The 27,820-nt window shown below is 40.9% G+C and overlaps 1 protein-coding gene across 1 annotated transcript in view; it reads left to right on the forward strand.

Annotated features, from left to right (window-relative positions):
- Positions 1-27,820, forward strand: part of CACNA1G (calcium voltage-gated channel subunit alpha1 G) — a 462,994-nt gene that overhangs the window by 44,744 nt on the left and 390,430 nt on the right. The window lies entirely within an intron of this gene.

Raw genomic sequence — 27,820 nt, forward strand, 5'->3', positions numbered from 1 at the left:
TCTTTAGCCAGGGCCTATCGCTAGGGTCAGGCAGGGATAAGGTTCCTGTTCAGCGATAGGTGCAGAACCTATATAGGGATGGTTAGGGCAGACAGGGTGATTTTAAATCTGCCTAGGGGTCTCCACTCCCCAGTTCCCTAGTGTTTGCGTTCTCCACTCCCTCTTCCCATTGTTGTGCATTTATCCTTCATCCAGCGTGACACTAATAAAACAGGTATGTCAGGAGAGCTGACAGGTCCTGTTTAAGATTTAGTCCTCTGCTTAGAAAAAATGACTTCACCAGGACTGCCAGTTACCACTATGATCCTCAGAATCAAGGAGCACTAGTAATGCTGTGAAGTCTTTACAAATTTTCTTTGCACCCAGCCACTAAGCAGGGGACTGCAAATCATAAACTGCCACTAATTGTGAAATGATGACATCTAAAGTTATGAGAAGGAGGCTTGGAAATAGAAATGTTTGTGGTGCACACAGCAATCAATCTATTGCCGTTTTTTGCGTTCATCAGATTGGCTGGTATGACCACCAATGATGCTTTTTATACATTAGGCCCATTGTTTGGAATACAGAGATGTATATTAGTATATATAATGTGACGATGGATATGATATGTATGAAGCCAGGTGCATCTTCCAAATTTCTCTACGTCAGTAACATTGACTCAGGGGGGCAACTGTTTGGCTACATGCAAATATTACATTACCCTCATTCACAAATTCACCTCTGAATGATGGGATGATGCTATTTGTCTGTATATAGTGAGTCAAGCGTATTATGCCATCTAATGCTCATATATAAGGAGTGGGGGGGCCACTCTGGCATAGGGGCCCACCGGTATATTCACTTGTTCCCCTGTGGGCCAGTCCAAGCCTGCTCTATTGTTGTGAATTCTGTTCTCGAGCTCCCTCCTGTGGTTATGAATGGTACTTCGGTGAGTTCTGTTCATGGACTCCCTCTGGTGGCTGTGAGTGGAGCTGCTGGTTCTGAGATTCCTTCTCCAGCTGATCTCGTTCAGGCCTTGGCTGGCTGCTCTATTTAACTCCACTCAGAGCTTTACTTGATGCCAGCTGTCAATGTCCTAGTACTGGTTCAGTTCTCTTGGATCTTTCAGATGACCTGTCTATTTCAGCAAAAGCTAAGTCCCTGCTAGCTTATTTGTTACCACTGTGTTTTTGTTCAGCTTGCTATTGATTTAATCTTGTTAGCTGGAAGCTCTGGGATGCAGAGTGGCACCACTGCGCCGTGAGTCGGTGCGGTGGTTTCTTTTGCACACTCTGCGTGGTTTTTTGTTAGTTTTTTATGCTGACCGCAAAGATACCTTTTCTATCCTCTGTCTGTTTAGTTAGTCTGGCCTCCTATGCTGAAATCTATTTCATTCCTGTGTTTGTGACTTCCATCTTAACTCACAGTCAATATATGTGGGGGCTGCCTATTTCTTTGGGAAATTTCTCTGAGGCAAGGTAGGCTGTATTTTCTATCTTTAGGGGTAGTTAGCTCTTAGGCTGTGAAGAGGCGTCTAGGCAGAGTCAGGAACGCTCCACGGCTATTTCTAGTTGTTGTGATAGGATTAGGGGTTGCGGTCAGCAGAGCTCCCACTTCCCAGAGCTCGTCCCGTATTGCTAGTTTGCTCATCTGGTCATTTCTAGTGCTCCTAACCACCAGCCAAACATAACACTCTATGTCATGAAGGCCAGTGAAAGTAATTACTACTTTGAATCCAGTCCAGACTCAGAACTGGCATTGACAGTTTTCATGCCCTAATATTGATTAAGATCAGAGGTTTCATTCACAGAATTACCAGATCATGTATCGTGATCTATAGGGCAACAACATCATCTCTATTTGAATAAGGTAGGAAAATCATAATCTCTACTTAGTGACTATACAGCGTATGAATGTCCAAGGATAGTTTATAGCAAAATGAGCAATGCATATTGGATACTGAGCAATTCTTAGTACCCTGCACATATTTTTTTTCTAATACATACTTACTGTCTATTCTCAGTAAATTTCAATAACATTCATTTCTTCTAGAATTATACAGTAGAATACTGAGAAGTGGAGAGGATGCAAATAATAATGATAATTTTTTTTTACATAGCGCTAGCATATTCCGCAGCACTTTACAATTAAGCGGTGATATATAAAGACAATAAATTCAATGCGAGGTAGAACAGTTTAGACAATTACAGGAAGAGTGAGGGCCTTCTCGAAAGCTTAAAATCTACAAGGACATGGGGGGGCACATAAGTGAAAAGTGCTTGTTATTTCAGGTCCTGCAATTGTAATAAATAGGGATTTTCATATGAAGCTGCATGATCCGGTCATCAGCCAGTGTGTATAAGTGCAATTATCATGTGTATGGAGGGTGTAGAGACAGATGAATAGGAGGGATCAGAGTCTGAATAATATTTAGAAGGTAGGAACAAGGGAGAGTTAGGTTAATCTATATCTATAATATACAATTTCTATTGCCAAGGAAGCCCCCAATCACCAATATCTTTTTAGCCGTACTATGCAATTCTCTTTGCTCACCATGAGCCATATTTACATTCCAGGGAGTTCATATCAAACTACCGTATGTATAATAAAGGTGGTGGCATGCTGTATTCTCAATTTCAGCATATAATATAATTGTGCAAAATTAAAAGGGTTCTCATAGAATATTGTTTAAGAGAGTCATCAATGTTGGATAACCTCTGCTTAAGTGATCACCCTAATGATGGAGCCAGAAAAAATCTTTCCCATAGATTGAACATTCTTCTTAGACTTACCCTAAGAATAGGTCAGCAGACACAGGAACAGACAACACCTTTAAGTTGGGAGACTATTAACTAACTTTGAAGAACTTTTAAGTCCAGAGTATATGTATTTTAAGACTTTAAAACATGCATGTTATGATGGTAGTTTTTGGCGTAGTTTGTTAAGCCTTTTTTTGTGAAAATCAAATGTGGATCCAAAGGATTGGGAAAGGAAAGACTTGTAATGAATCAGGAATTATTTAAAGGGAAGTGCTTATAATGGGAACAAAAAGTCTTCTTCCTACTTGATTCATTGTTTCAAAAATAGCATCAAAAACTGCATCTCGAAGTGCATTAAAAACTTTATACGTATTTCCTGGCAAAAGAAGGCTACGAAACTCCTGTAACATGCCAATGAGTCACTAAAGGTGTCACCTTTAAAAATGCCTTTATTTATCCCAAAAACATTTCATTCACACATCTGATTCCCACATTTTCATCTCATGCCATCTGCTCGTTGGTCGAACATTTTGAAGAGAAAATAACATTGTTTTAAATTTAGAGAAAGCTGTTTTCATTTCTGTATTTCTTTCAATATGTTGTTGCCAAACCATCATCATGATGATGTGTTATGTCTATAGTTCTGTAGTCACGATGCAAGTCGATCTAAACTTGTATAAAATTATTGTTAAGGGCAAATATGTGATATATGTTACAGAAAAGCCGATCAATCTGAGGTGGATCGAGTTTGAGTTGAATTTTGTGAGATTTGCAGTTTCACACGAATTTGAACATTTTGAGATCCTATTTGTGGTTCGCAGAAAAAAAACTTACCATTTCACACACTGCTGAAGCATCAACGAGCGACTCGTGTGGCCTCCTGGGCTTCCTCATAATGCCCAGGAGCTATGACATCTTATCATACCTTATGCAGTCGTGGTCAGTACTTGGACCATCACAGATCAGTAGTTCCCAGTGCAGCATAGTTTGAACAGTAGAGGTGTTTTCCATCTCCAGAGTCACTGGATAAGTTTCTCTCTCTCATGCAGAGTGTAAATTTATATGAGTAGCAAGGTCCTATCACTCTCTTTACTTACAATGAAATGTAAACGTTTGGGCACCCCGGGTCAAAATTACTGTTATTGTGAACAATTTAGCAAGTTGAAGATGAAATGACCTCCAAAAGGCCTAAAGTTAAAGATGACACATTTCCTAATTAAAGGGGTTGTCCAGTCCAAATCAATAAGTCTGCAGTCACTCCGTATGACTGCAGACTTATGAATCCTCCCAGTACAGGCACTGTGCGCTGTGGGGATTTACCGGTTTGTGACCCAGGACGGAATGATATGTTTGAGTTATCAATAGTCCCAGCCAGGGCCCATCTAGTGGGCACGGCCTCACTACACACACTTGTATAGGCGAGGCCATGCTCTGTCTAGTAATGCGGCTGTGCAGTAGGTGTGGTCAACTAGAGCGTGCAGCCTCGCTCCATAAAAGTATATGGAAGTGAGGTCGTGCCCACTTCGGTCCTGGCTCAGAAATCGACAAATCCCTGCAGCGCACAGTGCGTGCACTAGGGGGATTCATAAGTCTGCAGTCACCTATAGTGACTGCAGACTTATCGATTTGGACTGGACAAACCATTTGATGTTTGAAACCTTGGTTAAATTTAACTGAACTCACAAATCTCCAAGGGTGACCCAACATTTGCATCAGCCCATTTTCCTTTTTGCAATTTTTAAAATGTAAAAAATGACTTTTTTTTGCCTAAAATACAAAGGAAATGTGTGATCTTTAACTTTAGGCTTTTTTAGAGATCATTTAATCTTCAACTTGCTTAACTGTTCACAATAGCAGTAATTTTGACCAGGGGTGCCCATACTTTTATATGCCACTGTGTGGTGAGTGGGTCCTTTCTATGCCTCTTGTTCTCTCCTCTCCCCATGTGTATTTTCTGAGCAATTATAATCTTTCCAGTATCAGGTTTGGGTAGATTTTGAATCAAATGTTATTTGGAAAATTTGGTGAAGTCGGCAAATTCAAATTTCAGAAGATCTTTTAATCTGTAATCCATGACCACTATAAGATCGATGTTATTAGGTGATTTATAAAGCTTTAAAACTTTTTCTGCCTAATACTTGATTCATCACACAGCTTATAAATTAGACCTCACACACAAAAAAAAGACTTACAGCTCTGTGCTGTTTTCTACTGGGTTCTACTGTATGCCTATGCCTCAAATTAATATTGAGGAATGCAGAGACTTTTTTTTGTGATTCCTCAGGAATCTAATGACATTTTGTCCATTGAACACCTTATTAGAAAGCTATTCTACTCTAGAAGAATTGCTTGAAGGAAAAAATAATTTCACAATATAGTGCTGTATAGAGCAGCATGCTGTGGCACGACAGGAGGAAAAGTTGCTTTCAAATGTCTTAACAGGGCACTAAGGAAGCACCCCCAACAGCAAATGAAACATGGTAAGGGATGTGTTGGATTTGTCAGGGTCTTTTAGATAGGAGTAAGTTTACACAACCTTTCTTCCATCTTCAAATGTATAACACATTTAACATATTTTTAAATTGTTTAAACAGTAGTCTGCAAAAACTAAGGTGAAACCAAATGTAAGAAATATTTTCTTTACCAGTGAACATTTCTTTGGCTCACTTTGGTAAGTTGGATCCAACTGTATGCTGTGCAAATGTATGCAAGTATATTTCATATAGCCTTTCATACATTATATGGATTAAAAATCCATATGCAAAGGTGATGTGCCAGAATTCTTATAACGGTGAGAAATCTGATGCGCAATATTAGGCTATGAAAAAAATGATAGCTTTGAGGGACATTTTCTTCACAGTTTGGTATTATAGACACTCTCCCTGTTTTTGTAAGAGTGAAAAAAATCTTTCGAAGTTGTGGTTGTGGGTTCCCCTTAAAAAAAAAAAAGAAACATCTCGAGACATACCAGTTAAACAGATAACTTTACATTTCTTCAAAACAGCAGAGCATACTCTTAATAGTTTCAACATTTGAATTGGCACAATATGCTTGATGATTACAAGTCACACTTAGCGGTACAAACATTTGAACACTTCAGCTTTGTATTTGGTTGACTAGTGAAAAGTTAAAGGAAAAATCCACTTAGGGACAGTTTGTACCTGAAAAGACTGTGGGCTTTCATTCATCCATAGGTGCCACTGTGGCACAGTTTAACAAGCTTCTATGTGTTAGCAAGTTTGGACCACTCACTTCTTCTAGATCTGCTCAGCACCTCCGTGGGTCCTCCTTGCGATTTCCAGACAACAGAGTTGTCAACAGAGTCTCGGGATCAGTCCTTATTTATAAAGGACCACTCATCTTTCAACTAAAATATAGTAGTGCAATTGCAACAGAATGGGGCAGTTTAGACTTCTGACAGTTTAATGGGGGTAATATTTTTTTTACCTGGCTTAACTTACAGTAGACTGTTGGGTTTATCTCTCAGTTCCACCAGTTCACTAACATCACATGACTACAAACCCCACCACCTGCAGGTTTCTGACTCCCCTTGAGTTAAAGGGTTGCACAACCCATTCTGACCCAGTAACTGCTTCTACATTTAAACCAAACACTTTGCAATGCCAAAAAGATTTCTTATATTAACAAAAATAATGGAAATTTTATTTACAACAAAATTCCTGAAGAACATCAATGTTTTGGTCTACGAGAATTTTTTCACAGTAGTAGTCTTACACCTGAGATGCACAGACATGATGTAGAGGCACACCTTGAGTGGTGTGGAGTACTGCAGTTACTACTTCTCCATAAGGTCACACACAAAGCAAAAGGTCTTCACTATGTCTCCTCCCAGAGCCAGAGTACCCTCTGAGGGGCTGTAAGGTAGGCTGTGAGGAGCATAATTGGCTCCTCACAGAGCTAAAGCCTCACACAATTTATACAGCCTAAGTGACTTCTGTCACACCACTCTGGCCTAAGTGCACTGCTCTGGCACTTTTATAAGAGATGATATCTTGGGTGAGCCCTTCTATGACATTCAAGAAGTGGATCATGGCAAAAATGAAAGTAGCCTTCTTAAGAGTGTATGTAATATAAAAGATCATGGCTAATCTACACGAGGTAGACTCCTTCAGGGTACAGTATAAGTATTTGAAAAGGTTAACTCACAGGTCAAACCAAAAGTTGACAGTACTGATTTATATCTCTAGAATCTGCCCGGAAGGTTATAATCTTTTGTAAAACAGTCTGTGGCAGAATGTTTGAGGATGGGTGTTGTGTTGTAACGGATGTCGCTACTGCACAATTCAGGCTCTTCTTTGCGTCATAACTGCAGTATGACTAGGCAAAGGGTGTATTGGAAAAATTGGAAGATTGAAAAAAAGCTGTCAAGAGTAGTGACTAACAAGGCTGGTCATGCCACTTTATGCATGATGAATGTGGTAGTCTAACGCATACTGTGTGAAGATTTTACAATTAAAGAAAAATGTGAAGCCAACATATTAGGCTAAAGTCAACTTATAACGAGATCACCTGACAGTCTAATGTGCATGGAGGCCAATTTTCCCCCCAGCAGATGATGTCAGATGACAGAAGGATTCAAACTGAATTGCAGAGTCTAATCTTTTTGTTCTCCAGGAGACAACCCACCGCCAAAAAGGCCTGACAGCAGCTCTTTGATAGAGAACACAGGGATTACCGTAGGTGGTGGAGACTTCCTGCGCTGCTGGAATGACACAACATGACCACATGCAGCTGTCCTGAGGAAGGAGTCAGGTTGACTTTGAAACGCGTTGACAACAATTAAACCATTTATTTCTCATGGATGCTTGGATTATGCTGTGTCATTCCAGCAAGTGTAGGACATCTCTACCTCTTTGGTAATCCTTGCAATTGTTTGTGGTTCCTGCAGTGACTGGTATCTATATAGGCTTGTACTGGCCCATAGGGTAACAGAGCAATTCCCCTGGTGGGCCCCTGTGCAGATCTGGGCTCCAAACCCCACTGTATGGCAGTACTTGGGATAATACAGACAAAATACAGAAAAAAACAAAATCTCATCATTCATTAACTAAACGACTCAGTTTATAATTATATAGAGATATAGGTAAATTTGTGAATGAGCGTAGTGTAATTTTTGTATGCAGGTGAAAAGTGGGCCCCCCAAAGTCATTGTTACTGGTGGGCCCTTGGAACCCCAGTCTGACACTGTATTTATACACGATTAGGGGTTGTGTCACACACAACTCTACCAGGTGAGCATTCCATATGGTTACTTGCTTTATATAACTAGGATAAGACCCTACTGCACTTTACGTGGTTTTGTACAGTCTAATAGAGAACACAGGGGTGCTTATTCGAGCATTCCTGTGTATGTGGACGTCATAAGAGACAGCTGCTAGCCAAACAAACATATGTGGAGTTTTAGAAATATGCAACAGTAACTAATCATTATAACAAAAGAAAATACCAGCCCTACCAGTAGAAAAGATGCCCTTTGCTGCTGGTATCAAAACAGCCAGATGCCAGGGCTGTCAATATAAATAAATAATAAAGATAAAACAGGATGATACCGCGCTAAAGAAATCTATATACAAATGAGGGGAGTATATAACAGTTACCACTATTAATAAACTTCCCGCTGAGTACCTGCTACATATGATGGAAGAGTGGAAGGGTGACTGCATGCACTATGGTAAATAATAAGCTGAGCACAACGTGGTACAAAAGATTTTGGCACTAACCAGTGCGAGTCTGACTCACCGAGATCTGATGTTGGTCGTAGTGTAGGAGGTACCAGGGATCCGGGCGCCCAGACAGTGGGTCCGGTACGTGAGACGCTGCTCCTGGGGAACAAGTGCTGGGCGAGGAGGCCAGCGCCAGGTGAAAGCAGCTGAACAGGAAGGCGGTGTGTCGGCGTGGAAACCAGGAACGCCCCGGCCAGTGGCATTCCTGGTTTCCACGCCGACGCACCGCCTTCCTGTTCAGCTGCTGTCACCTGGCGCTAGCCTCCTTGCCCAGCACTTGTTCCCCAGGAGCAGCGTCTCACGTGCCGGACCCACTGTCTGGGCGCCCGGATCCCTGGTACCTCCTACACTACAACCAACATCAGATCTCGGTGAGTCAGACTCGCACTGGTTAGTGCCAAAATCTTTTGTACCACGTTGTGCTCAGCTTATTGTTTACCATAGTGCACTCACCCTTCCACTCTTCCATCATATGTAGCAGGTACTCAGCGGGGAGTTTATTAATAGGGGTAACTTTTATATACTCCCCTCATTTGTATATAGATTTCTCAGCCAAGTTATATCCCTTTAGCGCGGTATCATCCTGTTTTATCTTTAGTAACTAATCATTCTAATCATACTAACAATTGGATTCTTTCAATGTCATTATGATTGCCCCAGCAAGATTTGTATTGCCTAGTAAGTGGCTATGTACAAAGTGGCGGTAACAAAGACCCAGCGCTTTTGGTTCATCCAAGTAGTTTCTGATGGCAGATGGACATGTCAGTGTACAGTAATTGTACTCTTGGTCCCTTCTTTTTGTTAGCATTTTGTTAACATATATTTAATGGGTTACAGATGCAAAAGACAGAAGGAAGATAGTGTAACTTCATTTTACTAAACACAAAATGGCAAAAATTAATCAGATATATAGGTGAAGCAGCATAGTGTGCACTGTACTTACACTCATGGCAGAAAGTGTTGGCACCCTTGAAATTGTTACATAAAATAAACTATTTCTCCCAGACAATTATTGCAATTACACATTTTGTTATACACATGTATATTTCCTTTGTGGATATTGGAACACAGAAAAACTGAGAACTGACGGGTTTCAACTATGAAGTCTTAATCATGGTCCATGATTAAGACCTCATAGTCGAAACGCGTCGGTATGTTATCCTATGGGATTCCTCTGTGTTCCCAACATGTCCTTTTAAATACATTCTAATAAATGGTAAGTTTTACCTTACTATGCTGGAGGACATCTTTCTCATTTATTCCAAAGGATATGCAAACAAATATTAAGTTGAGGGTGCCAACAATTTTGTCAAGCCCATTTTGGGGGGTTTGTGCACAGTTATGTCCAATTTGCCTATGTTTCTCATTTTTTGTGTTCTAATACACACAAAAGAAATAAACATGTATAACAAAACGTGCAATTGCAATAATTTTCTGGGAAAAATATTTCATTTTCTGAAACAATTTTAACTGTATATGTCAGCGGTAATGCTAAGCATATAGAGAATGTGGATGATGCTTGCTACATCTGTATAATGGCTTTAAAAATTAAAGTTTTCATATGGTTAATTGATATTGAGTATAATACAATCTTTTCCCATACACACTTCCAGCTAGCAACTGAAAACATCCATGTGTCAGCCTGTGCCACTCTGACATGCCTTTAGCATAAAACATCTTAATTCTGAGTGACAGATGTCATCATCAGTGGTTGTAGTTTTTTGCAGTTAACAAAAACATGGACTAACATAAGTAGTCATTCGGTATCTTATATACCAGCAGCAAGTCCTTCATTACAAGAACAATATTAGTGTGACTGCCAGCTACTACACTTCACACAAGTGGGAAGTTCCTGGTCAGCATAGAGCAGAAATGTGAGCCGTAGGAGGGATATACCATATCTGGAGCCACAACAACAGCACGCACTTTCTTTTCAGGCCACGATTTCTGTCTTTCTTGATTGTATCATTTATAGAAACCATGTATGTAAGTAGTAATGTAGATGGATGAGTTTGTTATCTAATCTAGACAGCTTTACTGCTTTAAAAATAGGCCAAACTAAAGTTAACATCAACGTTAATCCAACAAATTGTGCACTGAGCCCCACCTAAAAGAAGTTGGGGATGAGGAGGATTTCTGTTCTCTCTAGCTCTACAATACAGTTCATTTTGACAGCTGAAGCAACTAAAGTGGAAAGAACTAACTAAATCCTAGGTAAAAAGTATAACTGAGCCGTTGGTTAAGGGTAAATTGGTGACTTCCGGTAAAACCAAGCGAGTTGACATGACTCCTCTGGTCCTCAGTGTTACTGTCACAGCTTCAGAAGACCAACTATGCATTTCTCACTGAGGCACATACACTTTTTCCAATTTCCAGCCAATCGAAAACTACTCTATCGACAGTCTAAGGACAACTTACAGGCCAATCACAGGTTAACTCTGCTCTGCCCCTTCCTCCGCAGTGTCTTATAAGAGGCTAATGAGGAATTGGATATTTAATAAGTTTTGGTTAGAGAAAATACTAGTGGGGTGAAAAACTCTACAGAAAATCAAATCAATGGGTGATCAATATGTATATTTTTGCTTTGATGGTGGAAATTCTCTATGGACAGTCATGCCCTGTGTGGCCAATAGTTCTGCCATTGTTAGGAAAATTCAGTTCTAGAAGCACTGAAGATGCCCCATCTTAAATGCCACACACACAAAATCCCTGAATTCTAATTGAGGGGTTTGTACATCTGCTTTTCTTACTACTTATGTATGCCTGTATTTGAAGTGCAGATTTCTTATGATAATCAAACTAAGTACAGTACTTTTGACTTTTATATGTTATGTTTTGTTAGTTTATTATGGAGTTTACAAAAATATTGTAATTGAATCTCTTTTTATTTATTATATTTTGTTAATAAAGGTCCACATACAGCAATTTATTATTTCTTCACGTGCAACCACATTTTGGCTGTGACAGTAATACGTAACAGAAGGAGATGGCATACATCTGTTATGTTCCTTTATGTCTCTTTTTTTGTTACATTTTTTCAGGCTCATTAATTCAATAGTTGCTTCTGTCAGCTAAGCACAGATTGCATGAATGCATACTGTGCTTGGTGTTTCACTGTTTTACAAAGTCATATTCATTTTGTAACCTGACATTCACATTGCTTGTACTTCCGAGAGCTGGTCTCTGAGGTTGGGATAAATGCCAAAGACATGACAGCTTTTTTGAGACCTCTTGGGGTTTCTACAGCTTACGATTTGAATGGTATATTGTAATGTGACTGATGGATGAGAAAATATGTCTGTATAATTTGTGTGTGCGAACTTTCAGGTTACGTGCAGGTGACATACTAGAAATGTCTGAATGATGTCCTCGTCAAGGTTTTGTAGCTATTATCATATATCGTCTTGTCTACTAAAGTGTAAGCAGTAGTCAAAAAGGATAAATACAAATAATAGTGGATGTGACTATAATGGAACGTGGAAAATATAGATGCTATTTAGAGAGCATCTGTCATGATACCATACATTTTTTAAAAAGGGGAAACTAAAGTTGCCCTAAATGGGCTCATCACTATTAATCCCTGCCTTATCAGAAGAGTCCCTTGGCGATAGGCTAAACACAAAGTGTCCCACTGTTGAGACCCCTAGAAATAGGTTGCTATCTGCAAAGAAATCTAGTAGTGAGTCAGTTTAGTTTTCCTGCAGTATCACAAGGGAAATTAAGCATTACTCAGCTTAGGCTACTTTCACACTTCCGTCGGTACGGGCCCGTCGCAATGCGTCGGGCCGACGTACCGACGGACGCTGTGAAATAACTGCAAGACGTGGGCAGCGGATGCAGTTTTACTACGCATCCGCTGCCCATTCTGCAGTCCGGGGAGGAGGGGGCAGAGTTTCGGCTGCACATGCGCGGTCGAAAATGGCTGACGCGATGCACAAAAAAATGTTACATGGAACTTTTTTTATGCTGACGGTCCACCAAAACACGACGCATCCGTCGCACAACGGATGCGATGTGTGCCAATCCGTCGCAATGCGTCGCTAATGCAAGTCTATGGAGAAAAAATGCATCCTGCAGGCAACTTTGCAGGATGCGTTTTTTCTCCAAAACGATGCATTGCAACGTACGTCACAGGACGCAAGTGTGAAAGAGGCCTTAGTCAAATCATTGGGATGCCTGGGTACTGCAGGATAGGACTGGTTATCCAACACAATAGATATTTTTTTAACTGTCCCCACTCTGGCCAAAAGATGAGGATTCTGAATAGAGGAAGGATCAGTTCTGGTAACTCAGAATTCTCTTTTAAGAATTAATATGCAAATTGCCTTTTCAGAGAGGAAGAGGACTAGAACCCTATAGCGTCACCTGTGGGAAGCAGCCATCCTACAAGTCACTATCAACCCTTTAGTAAGCCTTGCAATATGACAAGCTAAAACTCAATTCAGAAAATTAATTTGCAAACACAGTGTTTTGGGGTATTGCCCCTAATTAGTGCAAAGTATGAGATCTGATTTGGCTAGGTGAGAGGCTCTGGACTGATGTCCAAGGGGTAACATTTCTCCTTGTGAAGAGTGACATACCGGCCCTGGCATGCCAATATAAGGAGGCTTATTTGCCTTGCAATGCTCCTTTGGGGAACTAAATATACAATTTGCCTCTTGAGAGAGGAAGAGGACTAGAACTCTACAGCGCCACCTGTTAGAAGCATCAATCCTACAAGTCACTAGCAGCCCTTTAATGAGCCTTGCAATATGACGTAGGCTAAAAGTCAAGTCCGATTCTCAATTTGCAGACATGGTGTTTTAGGGTATTGCCTCCTGTCAATGCAAAGTATGAGATCTGATTTGGATAGGTGAGAGACTTTGGACTCAGGTCTAAGGGGTAACGTTTCTCCTAGTAGAGAGTGACATACCGGCCCTGGTGCATTGCATGGTGAATAACCTCCATACATTGGCATGCCAGGCCCAGTATGTCACTCTTCACTAGTAAGAATTAAGAATTTTGCTTTAACCTGTACAATTCATGTAAGGAATCCTTTTATTCCCCCTCTTCTGTCTGCGCACTTGTATATAAACGATGCAATCCCTTTTGCTGACTGGCTGAGAAGGATCATCTTATCACATCGATGCCACTTTTTTCAACAATGTAATATTTTTTTTAAATCAATTTACCCAATCATTTACAGCAAAGTTAAAAGAATGAGTTATTGAAGTATAAAGTACAATTGCAATCAAAATTATTCAAACCCCCTGTGCAAATTTGGTTTATTAGCAAAATTGTTTCTGATAATTGCAATAAACAATATAAAAATAATTCAAATAGCTTAACCCAACTAACATTACAAATAGCTTCTGCAAATTCACTGAAAATGCCTTTTTTAATGACTACTGCATTCTCAGCATCATTCAACGTGCTCAAGACAAGTGACCTGCTGCAAATGGGAAGTATAGTCAGACACCAGCTTCTTGCATCCCTGAGTCATGTTCAGCCATTCCTCATCAACAATGGCCTCCAGTGCATTAATATTGTTAGCCTTGTGTGCTTCAACTGCCTCTTCTAAATCCCTCCAAAAAAACGTTGTATGGGATTCAAGTCAGGCGACTGTGACAGTGACTCCAGAATCTTACAAGATGTCTTTTGAAACCATGCTATTGTCCTGTTGGAAGCTCCATCTTGATCACAGAAGGCATAACATTTTCTCAGAGCGTCACCATCATCATTGCTTCACAGAACAGAAGCCCAAAACTTCTTATTGATATGGCTTTGAGTATACTGGAGTCAATATTTCTTGTTCTTTAGAAGTGTATGCCTTGGAGTTCAGGCTTGGAAATCTTCAGCAGTTCATTTGTGCATTTATTTGGTGGCAGCTCATCGCCTGCTGCCACCAAATTTTACCCCAGGTCTATGGCAGTTAACGATTTTTGACCACCTACATCCTCAGGAATCTGATGGCAGCTGGTATTGGCTTCCTTTTTTGCCACATCAAGTTAGTGTAGCCATTTTTTTTCACTTTGCACTTGTGAACTCTGTTTACAATTTTATCTAGTACATTCAATGACTTTGCTTTATTTTTGTATCCTTCACCTAGTTTGTACAAGGCAATGATCTCTTCTTTTAACTTTTTGGATGCTCTCTGGATAACCCAAGGATATTAGAGAACTTGAGGTCATTGCTTATTAGGAATAGGCCAAAATTCCTTAGGAACACTGCCAAAAGTTGGTGTTTGGCTATACATCACATTTGCAGCAGGTCATAACAGCCAAAAGGTCTTCCACTAAGTACTAAAGACAATGTCATGAAGGGATGAATAATTCTGAGACATTGGTAGTCATTAAAAGTGACATTTTGTGCAGAATTTGTCAAAATCATATTAGTTGTGTTAAGGTATTTAAATTGTTCTTATTTGATTGAGTTATTGCAAACATCATAAAGGTTGTAAACTTTGCCAATGAGCTAAATTGCCTTTATGAGAGGGATTTTGATTGCAACTGTATTATAACAAGTGGAAAAAAGTTTATAAGATACCATTTTTTTTATTTCTGTAAGATAACTTGCAACTTTTTTTGCAAAGGAAAATATTGAGGTCGGAATCCTAAAATTCTCTTAATTTTAGTGCTTCTCAACTTGCGCTGTGACAGCGTAGCCTTCAACACTTATTACAATTAATGCATCTAGAATAAAATAGCACAAGTGTCAGAATGTACTGAAAAATGGCTACATACAGTGTATATAGCTCTACATACGTTTACTGTTCCAGACATTGTACCACAAATAGCTATATAACTTTATATATAATTTAATGATCTTATACTTTTACATAACTTTATATACATTTAAAGTTCCTGACAAATATCACACAGTATAATACATTCATTCTTCATTATCCAGATTTCCATACAAAGGCTTTGGCCCTTTGTCTTGTATTTGGAGTGTTGGATTGTTCACATTCAGCTTTCTACCTAAAATACTCATTTTGTGACTTACTGGATTTGGGTTTAGAATAAAATAAATCATTTTAATTTTTTTATTTCAACACTAGATAATTTACAAAACTTTGGAAGGGGGTAAAATAAAATGAAGTGCCTATTTTCAAGAGAAACGTGGATAAATATAATATCACTAGATGGTGGCCCAATTCTAACGCATCGGGTATTCTAGAATATGCATGTCCACATACTATATTGCACAGCCCACGTAGTACACTTCACAGCCCACGTAGTATATTGCCCAGCCACGTAGTATATTGCCCAGCCACGTAGTATATTGCCCAGTGACGTAGTATATTGCCCAGCCACGTAGTATATTGCCCAGTTACGTAGTATATTGCCCAGCCACGTAGTATATTGCCCAGTGATGTAGTATACTGCCCAGTGACGTAGTATACAGCACAGAGCCACGTAGTATATTGCCCAGTGACGTAGTATATTGCCCAGCCACGTAGTATATTGCCCAGTGACATAGTATACAGCACAGAGCCACGTAGTATATTGCCCAGTTACATAGTATATTGCCCAGTTATGTAGTATATTGCCCAGTGACGTAGTATATTGCTCAGCCACGTAGTATATTGCCCAGTTATGTAGTATATTGCCCAGTGACATAGTATACAGCACAGAGCCACGTAGTATATTGCACAGCGACGTAGTATACAGCACAGAGCCACGTAGTTTATTGCCCAGCCACATAGTATATTGGCCAGTCACGTAGTATATTGCCCAGCTACGTAGTATATTGCCCAGCCACGTATGTCACAGGTTAAAACATAAAAAATAAACATATACTCACCTTCCGAGGGCGCCTTGTAGTAGTTCTGTCACCTGTGTGCGGTGCAGGCGGCTGCTTCCGGTCCCAGGGTGTGATGATGTCGGGGTCACATGACAGTTACGTCATGGCAGGTCCTTCTCGCGCAGGCGCGCAGGACCTGTGATGATGTCACGGTCACATGACCGTGACGTCATGGCAGGTCCTTCTCGCAGACAATCCTTGACACTGGAAACTGCCGCTTGCATGGAGCGGTCACTGGAGCATCGCGAGGAGTGGGAAAGGCGGCGGATGGTGAGTATATAATGATTTTTTATTTTTTCATTATTTTTAACAGATGTTTTTACTATTGACGCTGCATAGGCAGCATCAATAGTAAAAATGTGGTCACACAGGGTTAATAGTGGCGGTAACGGAGTGAGTTACCCGCGGCATAACGCGGTCCATTACCACTGGCATTAACCCTGTGTGAGCGGTGACTGCGGGGAGTAGGGAGTGGGCGCTGGGCACTGACTGCAGGGGAGTAGGGAGGGACTAATCGGACTGTGGCCGTCGCTGATTGGTCGTGGCAGCCATGACAGGCAGCTGGCGAGACCAATCAGCGACTTGGATTCCATGACAGACAGAGGCCACGACCAATGAATATCCGTGACAGAAAGAAAGAAACACAGACAGACAGAAGGACAGACAGAAAGACGGAAGTACCCCTTAGATAATTATATAGTAGATAATTCTGCAGTAAGTACATTTATAAATACCCTTTGTATCGCTCTAATAATTGACATTTGTTAGACTATTGACTATTATTATTTAGTTATATAGCACTATTGATTCCATGGTGCTGTACATGAGAAGGGGTTACATACAAGTTACAGATATCACTTACAGTAAACAAACTAACAATAACAGACTGATACAGAGGGAAGAGGACCCTGCCCTTGCGGGCTTACGTTCTACAGGATTATGGGGAAGGAGACGGTTGGGGGTTGCAGCAGCTCCGGTGTTGGTGAGGTGGTAGCTCCGGTAGTGGTGAGGAGCGGGGTCAATGCTGGCTGTAAGCTGTAAATATCTTCACAGTTGTACAAAGCTGTAATATGGCACCCAAAGAGGTAAACGGGGCTATTCTATAACTGATTTGTATCTTTAGTTGTAAGGTGCTCCATACAGAGACACAGGGAACACTTACCGCTTTGTAGTAGATTTTTATGAGATTAGCGAATCTACCAAAAGTTCAAATTTGGCTAATGACAGGAATTTTACAGAAAAAAAATTGATTTGTATCTAAGTTGTTTTCCAAAAATTGAATGTTCCTTATTCGGATAATAAATGTAGGATGTGAAAAAAAAAACCACCATCCAGTCCTTCTTTTCTCCTTCCTTCATCACCCTTTTTCTCTTCAATTTTCTTCACTCCAGGCCCTGACTTCCGGCTCTTCAAGGGCTCTGACTGATGTCAATGCAAACTGTGCAGTCACTTGGACGATGCACGTTGTGACGTCATGAAGTTCACCTTTACGACACTGTGCACCGTGACATCCAAGGCCATTTGCAGGCAGAAGACCTAACCTAGAGTGAACATTCGGGCCAGGTCTTCACTCAATTAGTACAAAGCAATTTGCGAAAAAATTGTATTCTGGAAAATACTGATTTTTGTAAAATTGCAGAATTAAATTTTACTCAAATACATTCATTTATTACTATTGCCGTTAATTTTGCAGACAGATATCTCTCACAACTCCAATATATGCACTTGGTTGTTTGGTTTGGTTGAAAGTTCATGTGTTTTCAGTTGGCAGAGGGAAGAAAGCCACTTGCCAGACTCCTTGCCTTATCTCTACTGAAAACAAAAGAATCAGACACGGAAATTCCAGCCAGTGAGTCTGGAGGCTCCTGCACAAACGATTGTCATCTGGTGCCACGGAAAATAAAAAGTTTTTATATTCTGCAATTTTCATAAAGCAGATGCCCACTAGTAGGTGTCCAAAGCACAGCCAATCAATAGATGGATTGCCTTCTCTCATGTGACTTTAGATACATATCTTGCTCCTGCAATCCTGTGAGACACCTTCTTTTATACTATGTGTGGATAATAATTGTGAGGTTTTTTTTTAGTCTGGATTGTACAGGACTAACCTGATCTTTCTATCATTCATATCCACCTATGACATAAAATGACAACGCGCTTTATCAAAGGCTGTCATCTTATCTCATGAAGCAGCTGTTACCTCTAAAAATCGTGGAGCAGGATAACAATAGCTATGGCATAAAAATGTACAAAAGATAAGTAGTAGTACAGTTGTAAAAGAGCTGAAGCCTTTAACACTCTGGAGCTGCAACTTTATAAATTGCGCTAAATTAAAACTCAAAGTTCTGTACGTCTGCTTTCTCTGTTTTGGTCAGTATTAATAAAATGAACTTGAATTGCTTTAGTGCTTGAAGTTAACTGGTATCCTGGTCATTTGCATATACATTTCATGAAGCTCATTAAGGGGCTTTATTCTACACTGCACTCAGTAGCACTAAATAATAAGTACAGCACAAGCAAGGGAAAGCATTAAATGGTCACTGTCATTTCAACAAACTAGTACAAGCTAATATAAGAAACTTACTTTGTTATGTCTTATCAGAGAAATGTGTTTCTGTTGTCACTTAAGAACCATTCCCTCCTCCTCTTGAAGTCATCATTGACTCTCAAAAACTGCTAGAAACCATACTGGTGAAAATAAAATGCCAGCTCAGGGAGTAATCAGCTCATAACTGCATACTGAAGCCTTTAGAAAGGGGAGTGAGTGAGGCAGATACAGTATATGGCACTACTGCTTTATAAGGTTTTACCTCACCCCCATAGCTGGACTCACAGATACACTGCTCAGTACTGCTGTATTATATCCTCAATGCTGTTTCTTCTGAACATGTGCTATATTGCGACAGTAGAGCAGTAATTCCGTATGTGTTTGTACTGTATGGTGAATACATCATAGCAGCTAGTCTTTACCCACTAACTCAGCGATAACTGGAAATTAGAGGTAGAGCCTATAAGAAAAATTGATAGGATGGCATGATGCAAGTCATATAATGGGATGATATTGTTTTATTCCAGGTACATACATTATTTCTAAAATGCCAACAGAAATCACAGGTATACATTAGACCAAAAGATTATTTCATGTGAATGCCATGAAAAAAAGCAATAATAGAAGTTTAACTGAATCTGTCTCATGAATATACATATATCTATCTAGATAGATATAGACATATGAAAGTGTTGGCACCCTTGAATTTGTTCCAGAAAATGAAGTGCCGTACTGCGGCTGTGGTGGAGCAGAGTCACAGGGTCGCAGGGCCGCTGCTGCAGGAGGCAGGAGTGGGTGAGGCTTTTATAAGATGGTGGTGGTGAGCGGAGTCTGCTTTCCATTGATCTCCCTGCATGGCTTCGGGAAAATGGCCGCTGGACGAGGGACATGCGCAGAATGAGATATCGGTGTGTGCCACACTAAGCATGGAAAACAGAAAAAGGAGAAGAGAACTATCTGAAGACCCGAGATCCAAAATTGTTGTAAAATATCAACAATCCCATGGTTACAAGTCCATTTCCAGAAATCTTGATGTTCCTTTGTCTACTGTGCGCAACATAATCACGACGTTTACAACCCATGGCACTGTGGCTAATCTCCCTGGATGGGGACGGCAGGGAAAAATTAATGAATGGTTGAATCGCAGGATAGTCTGGATGGTGGATAAGCAGCCCCAATCAATTTCCAAAGAAAATCAAGCTGTCTTGCAGGCTCAGGGTGCATCAGTGTCAACGTAAAATATCCGTCAACAGTTGAATGAAATTAAACGCTATTGCAGGAGACCCAGGAGGACCCCACTGCTGAAACTGAGACATAAAAATGCTGGACTTCAGTTCACCAAAATGTACATGACTAAGCCAAAATCTTTCTGGAAAAGTGACTTGTGGACAGATGAGTTCAATCTAGAGCTTTTTGGTAAAGCACATCATTCTACTGAGGCCGATATAAGAAAAAAAAACAGCACCTACAGTCAAATATGGTGAAGGTTCAAAGATGTTTTGGGGTTGTTTTGCTGCCTCTGGCACTGGGTGCCTTGACTGTGTCCAAGGCATCGTTAAATCTGAAGATTACCAGGGATTTTGTGTCACAATGTAGTGCCCTGTGTTAGAAAGCTGGGTTTGCGTCCTAAGTCATGAGTTTTCTAGCAGGGCATACTTCAAGAAGCACCAATAAATGGATGGAAAGAAAGGGCTGGAGAGTTCTGAAGTGGCCAGCAATAAATTCAGATCTAAATCCTCTGAACACCTGTGGAGTGTTTTTAAAATTGCTGTTGAGAGAAGGCACCCTTCAAATATGAGAGACCGGCAACAGTTCACAAATAAAAAATGTTCCAAAATAACAATTGAGATGTGTAAGAACGTTGTTGATGGTTTAAGAAGTGATTGATTGCTCTTAAGTATGCCAAAAAATGTGCAACCAAATACTAAGTTCAGAGTGCCAACAATTTTGTCTGGCCCATTTTTGGGGGTTCGTGTGAAATTATGTCTAATTTGCCTTTTTTTCTCTGTTTTTTTTCCGTGTTATTCCAATACACACAAAGGATATAAACATGTGTATAACAAAACATATGTAATTGCAATAATTTTCTGGGAGGAATACTAAATTTTCGGGAATTTTTTAGTGTACTTTTGGCCACAACTGCATATATAAAGTAATAATAATAATTATAATAATTTTATTTATATAGCACCAACATATTTCGCAACGCTTTACAAATATAGACAATAGACATTAGAGCATAACAGAAATCACAGTTCAAAACAGATACCAAGAGGAATGAGGGCCCTGCTCGCAAGCTTACAAACTATGAGGAAAAGGGGAGACACGAGAGGTGGATGGTAACAATTGCTTTAGTTATTCGGACCAGCCATAGTGGAAGGCTCGGGTGTTCATGTAAAGCTGCCTGAACCAGTTAACTGCCTAAGTATGTAGCAGTACTGACACAGAGGGATATTAACTGCATAAAGTGTATGAGAACATGATGCGAGGAACCTGATTATGGTTTAAGTTTTTTTTGTTTTTTGAATGGGCCACATAGGGATAGTTTGGTTAATGCGTTGAGGCGGTAGGCCAATCTGAACAAATGAGTTTTTAGGGTACGCTTAAAACTGTGGGGATTGGGGATTAATCATATTAACTTGGGTAGTGCATTCCAAAGGATCGGCGCAGCACGTGTAAAGTCTTGGAGATGGGAGTGGGAGGTTCTGATTATTGAGGATGCTAACCTGAGGTCATTAGCGGAGCACGGGTAGGGTGGTAGACTGAGACCAGAGAGGAGATGTAAGGTGGTGCTGAGCCATGGAGTGCTTTGTGGATGAGGGTAGTAGTTTTGTACTGGATTCTGGAGTGGATGGGTAGCCAGTGTAATGATTGGCACAAGGTAGAGGCATCAGTGTAACGGTTGGTGAGGAATATGATGCTGGCTGCAGCATTCAGGACAGATTGGAGCGGGGAGAGGGAGGCCAATTAGTAGAGAGTTACAATAGTCCAAACGAGAATGAGTAAGTGAAACAGTAAGGGTTTTGCAGAGTCGAAAGTAACAAAAAGGGCGAATTCTAGAAATGTTTTTGAGATGCAAATAAGAAGAGCGAGCCAGTGATCGGATCTGGGGGGTGAATGAAAGCTCGGAATCAAGTATGACCCCAAGGCAGCGGGCATGTTGCTTTGGAGTAATGGTGGAACCATACACGGAGATGGCAATGTCAGGCAAAGGTAGGTTAGTAGAGGGAGAAAACTCCTCGTGTTCAGTTTTTGACAGGTTCAGTTTCAGATAGAGGGAGGACATGATGTTAGAGACAGCGGTAAGACAATCACTGGTGTTTTCTAAAAAGGTCGGCGTGATATCAGGAGAAGAAGTGTATAATTGGATGTCGTCAGCATAGAGATGGTACTGGAAATTAAATCTACTTATTGTTTGTCCAATAGGGGCAGTATACAAAGAGAAGAGGAGGGGGCCTAGGACTGATCCTTGAGGAACCCCTACTGTAAGGGGAAGGTGAGAGGAGGAGGAACCAGCAAAAGATACAGTGAAGGATTGGTCAGAGAGATACCAGGAGAGAATGGTGTCCTTGAGGCCGATGGAACGGAGCATAGTGAGGAGGAGCTGATGATCCACAGTGTTGAATGCTGCAGAGAGATACAAGAGAATTGGCATGGAGTAGTGACCATTAGATATAGCTGTTAGTAGGTCATTAGAGACTTTAGTGAGGGCAGATTCAGTAGAGTGTAAAGAGCGGAAACCAGATTGCAGAGGGTGGAGAAGAGAGTTATCTGAGAGATAACGGGTAAGATGGGAGTGGACCAGGTGTTCGAGGAGTATAGAGATGAAGGGAAGAGTAGAGACAGGTCTATAATTCAAGGGATGTTTTTTTAAGTAATGGATGTATGATGGCATGCTTAAATGAGGAGGGAAAAATACCGGAAGTGAGAGAAAGGTTGAATATTTGTGTTAGGTGAGAGGTGACAGCCGGGAAAAGGGACTGGAGGAGATGTGACGGAATGGGGTCACTGGTGCAAGTGATTGGGTGAGAAGATGCAAGGAGCCTGATTACTTCTTCTGTAACTGGTTCAAAGTCGGAGAGTGAAAGAGATGCAGTGGGGGAGGGAGGACAGTGCATGGTATGAAGGGATTGGGAGATAATTTCTTGTCGAATGTGGTCAATTTTTTCTTTGAAGTAATTGGCCAGATCGTCAGCGCAGAGATCAGTGGTTGGGGCCTTGGACAGCGAGGTGATGAGGGTGTTGAAATAGGTTTGTTTAGAGAGGTGAAGGGCAGAGTTGTATGTTTTTAGCATGAACTTATAATGGATGAAATCTTCGGGTAGATTAGATTATATAAAATATATATATAATACTAATATTACATATAGTAAATTGGAGAAGTGCATTATTTACCCCCCAAATGATGTCTACAGTTCTTCCTACATAAAACAAGGCCTCCTGCAACTATGTGAATGGAGAAAAAAGTAAAAAGGGTATTTGGAAATCATGACTTTCAACTACAAAAGATGGACAGCTGTAGGTAGACAAAGTGGGCAGCATGACTGCAGAAAGGAGAGGCGGATTATTGATGCATGTGTAAATTGTTGACTAGAATGCTAATATCATTTTCTCCTTTTTTGATCTGCCTGTGATCTATCACTATTATTGTTTTTCTTTTTTGTACATTTGTGTGTATAACTTTTAGCACTATCTCTTTGATACATGATATTTTTTTTTTTGTCTTGGTCTATTTGAAGTATGTACAAAGGTTTATTGGTATAGATATTCAAATTAGTTTTGCTTTGTACAAGATGATTATGCCAAATTGATATTATATGATTTTTCTCCTAAGTACAGTTTTTCCTATACACTATATTTCCTCTAATGTTCCAAGTAGTAGTAGTTATGCTAGGTTGCTAGGTTTGAAAAAATAATAATAAAAATGGATGGTATGAGGGTTTCTTAAGATGATAAGGTTAGAAATCTTCTGCAGCTTTTTCTCTTTGGGTACATTTACAAATAATGTTAAATATTAAAACAATAAACTATTATCACAGGAGTTACCTGTCCTACGAATGTTATTTATATTTTAACCTTTTGCCCTTTCTGCTGGATTTTCCAAGCATGATATAAAAAGTGGCAAGATATTAAAGTAGATTTTAAACCTCACAATCCTAGTCATACAAGCCCTTTATGAGAACTAAACCAGCAAATGTTGTTGCTGTGGGTGCTTCATAGTCTAATGCCAACATGGTCCATCTGCCCACTTTACCATTGTAGATCTGTCCTTTCCAATTTGCCATGTGATTCCTATCCTGTTTTGTATTATATTCACTGTCCTAATCATTTATATAGCATTTTACTGAATTTGTGGTGTCTTGAATTATACCAATCGCAGGCTCGTGGTCACATTAGATGGTTCAGCTGACCCTTCCATACAGGAGTTCTTATTTACCCAAAAACTTCTGACTGAAAAGTCGGCCAGCTACTCATCTCCGAGAGAACAATGCAAACGGCAGTCCGAAATCAGATATGTGCGAGCGACATCTCTTCCAATCATTACTTGCCCAACCATCAGTTGTCCTCATACACATTAGACCAGGGATGAGCAATTAATTTTCTCAAGGGGCCACATGAGAGACCATGACTGTTATGGAGGGCCAAACTAATATCTTGAAACTAATTCTACTCAATGTTAATTTATTAATGTTAATTGTATCACTTAATATTGAGCATAACTAAGTATGCTGACACTCCCTATATATCTTTGAACCCCCCACATCCCCTTATATACAGCATGAGCCTCACATAGCCTACTAGATATGCGGCATGAGCCCCACACAGCCTCCCTATATACAGCATGAGCCCCACACAGCCTCCCTATATGTGGCATGAGCCCCACACAGCCTCCCTATATACGGCATGAGCCCCACACAGAATCCCTATATGTGGCATGAGCCCCACACAGCCTCCCTATATACGGCATGAGCCCCACACAGCCTCCATGTATACGGCATGAGCCCCACACAGCCTCCCTATATACGGCATGAGCCCCACACAGCCTCCCTATATACAGCATGAGCCCCACACAGCCTCCCCATGTACCGTATGAGCCCCAGTTTCCCCATATACTGCATGAGGCCCCACACAGCCTCCCCATAAACTGCATGAGCCCCATACAGCCTTCTTATTAGTGATGGGCAGTCTGGCTCTTTTTGGTGATCTGGCTCTCATGGCTCTGCTCACCAAAAAGAGCCGACTCTTTTTGGATCCTAAATGGATCCCTAGGAAATATGTGTTCACACCTACGTAAGAAACTCCGCCCACTTGCTAGTAGCCAATTAAATTGATGAGTCAGTGGAGTTTTGTTCGGGTGGGCAGAGTTACGTATGCCAAACACAAGGATTTTATGCCCAGTGAGAGCCATTCAGGGATTTTAGTGGCTCTCACTGGGGTGCCGGCTCCCAATGTTCACAGCAGGGAGCCGGCTCTTTGACTCGGATCGTTCACGAATGACACATCACTACACAGCATGAGCTCCACAGTCTCTCCACATACTGAATGAGGCCCCACACAGCCTCCCATATACTGCATGAGGCCCCCAGGGCCTCCCCATATGCTGATTGAGTCCCCCACAGCCTTCCCATATATTGCATGACAGTATATAGCCTTTTTGTATCCTCACCATGTGCAGCATGTCACCCCCATAGCCTCCCCATGTGAAGCATGACACCCCCATAGCCTCCCCGTGGGCAGCATGACACCCCCATAGCCTCCCCATGTGTAGCATGTCATCCCATAGCCTCCCCATGTGCTGCATGTCACCCCCATAGAATCCCCATATTTACCCCCATAGAATCCCCATGTTCACCCCATAGAATCCCCATGTTCACCCCATAGAATCCCAGAATCCTCATGTTCATTCCCATAGAATCCCCATGTTCACCCCATAGGATCCCCATGTTCACTCCCATAGAATCCCCATGTTCACCCCCATAGAATCCCCATGTTCACCCCATAGAATCCCCATGTTCACTCCATAGAATACCCATGTTCACCCCTATAGAATCCCCATGTTCACCCCATAGAATCCTCATGTTCACCCCATAGAATCCCCATGTTCACTCCCATAGAATCCTCATGTTCACCCCATAGAATCCCCATGTTCACCCCATAGAATTCCCATGTTCACCCCCATAGAATCCCCATGTTCACCCCATAGAATCCCCATGTTCACCCCATAAAATCCCCATGTTCACCCCCATAGAATCCCCATGTTCACCCCCATAGAATCCCCATGTTCACCCCATAGAATCTCCATGTTCATACACATGAACAAAAAACCCACATACTCACCTCGGTCCCATTCTCAAGCGCCCTGCTTCTTCTGTTGCTGTCTCCGATTCACTGACTCTTTGGCAGTACACAGCTGACTTGATGACATGACGTCATTGCGTCAGCTGTTTCACACACTGATTGGTGGAGGAAGTGGCCGGAGGCCCCTCCTCCATCAATGCTGACTGCGGGAGACAGCGAGCGGGCGGGCACGGTGCGACCCACGGACTTCAGGTTTTCAGCCTCACAGCTGTATCTGCGGGCCGGACTGAGACAGCCAGAGGGCCTGATGTGGCCCGCGGGCTGCACTTTGCCTAGGTCTGCATTTGACAATTAGATGAACTCATCAAGATCAGGAGATTCAACCAACATTAGTCTAAAGTGTATGAGGGTCTTTATTGACCTTTTTAATCTCATTGTATGGTGTGTGGCCATCTAGGCTTGATCCTTATTGTGGCTCATTGTATGATTGTTCAATTGCTCAATTGAAAACTTCTCTGGTACTAAAATGCAAATACTCCTTATCAACAAACGAAAAGCGATAAGCAACATAGTCATCTGATTTTTAAGTTACTTCCCAACATGTCCAGCTATTAGAAATTACAGTTTGGGGACAACAACTTCCAGAGATCTTTTTCATACCCATCCCTATGAATGCATCTTTGGCCAACCTAAGAATATGTTAAAGGAGGTGTCAGGCAAGATTTATAGTCAACCAAGCATTCATGTTAGGGTATGTGCACAAATAAAAAAGAATTAAAAAGAATCTGACATCTGATACATGCTACCCAATCCATATGCATCATGTATCAGACACTGGTTATGCAACCTCAGCCAGATATGTTTGGCTCGAAAACGCTACAACATACAGTATACGCATAGACCTGTCAGTCACTGCTGCATGGCTCGGTCTCCATCAGCTATGGTATGATTTTGAAACAACAGCATTTCAGAGACAAACATACACGGCTGGGATTGCACAGCTAGTATCTGACACGTACTGCCCATCGACACCCTGAAGTGATTTTACAGTGGCATGTAAAAGTTTTGGCACCCCTGGTCAAAATTACTGTTATTGTGAACAGCTAAGCAAGTTGAAGATGAAATGATCTCTAAAAGGCCTAAAGTTACAGATGACACATTTCTTTTGTACTTTAGGCAAAAAAATGGTTATATATATATATATATATATATATATATATATATATATATATATATATATATATATACTGTATATACTATCTATATATATATATATATATATATATATATATATATAACAAAAATATATACAGTACACTGCTGAAAAAAAATGGGAGCACTACAATCCTAAATCCTAGATATCACTGAATTAAATATTCCAGTTGCAAATCTTTATTCATTACATAGTGGAATATGTTGAGAACAATAAAACATAAAAATGATGATCAATGTAAATCAAAATGAATATCCCAGTGAGGTCTGAATTTGGAATGATGCTCAAAATCAAAGTGGAAAATCAAATTACAGGCTGATCCAACTTCAGCGGAAATGCCTCAAGACAAGGAAATGATGCTCAGTAGTGTGTGTGGCCTCCACGTGCCTGTATGACCTCTCTACAATGCCTGGGCATGCTCCTGATGAGGTGGCGGATGGTCTCATGAGGGATCTCCTCCCAGACCTGGACTAAAGCATCCGCCAACTCC

Source organism: Ranitomeya variabilis, chromosome 4 (assembly GCF_051348905.1).
Source record: "Ranitomeya variabilis isolate aRanVar5 chromosome 4, aRanVar5.hap1, whole genome shotgun sequence".
NCBI lineage: Eukaryota > Metazoa > Chordata > Amphibia > Anura > Dendrobatidae > Ranitomeya > Ranitomeya variabilis.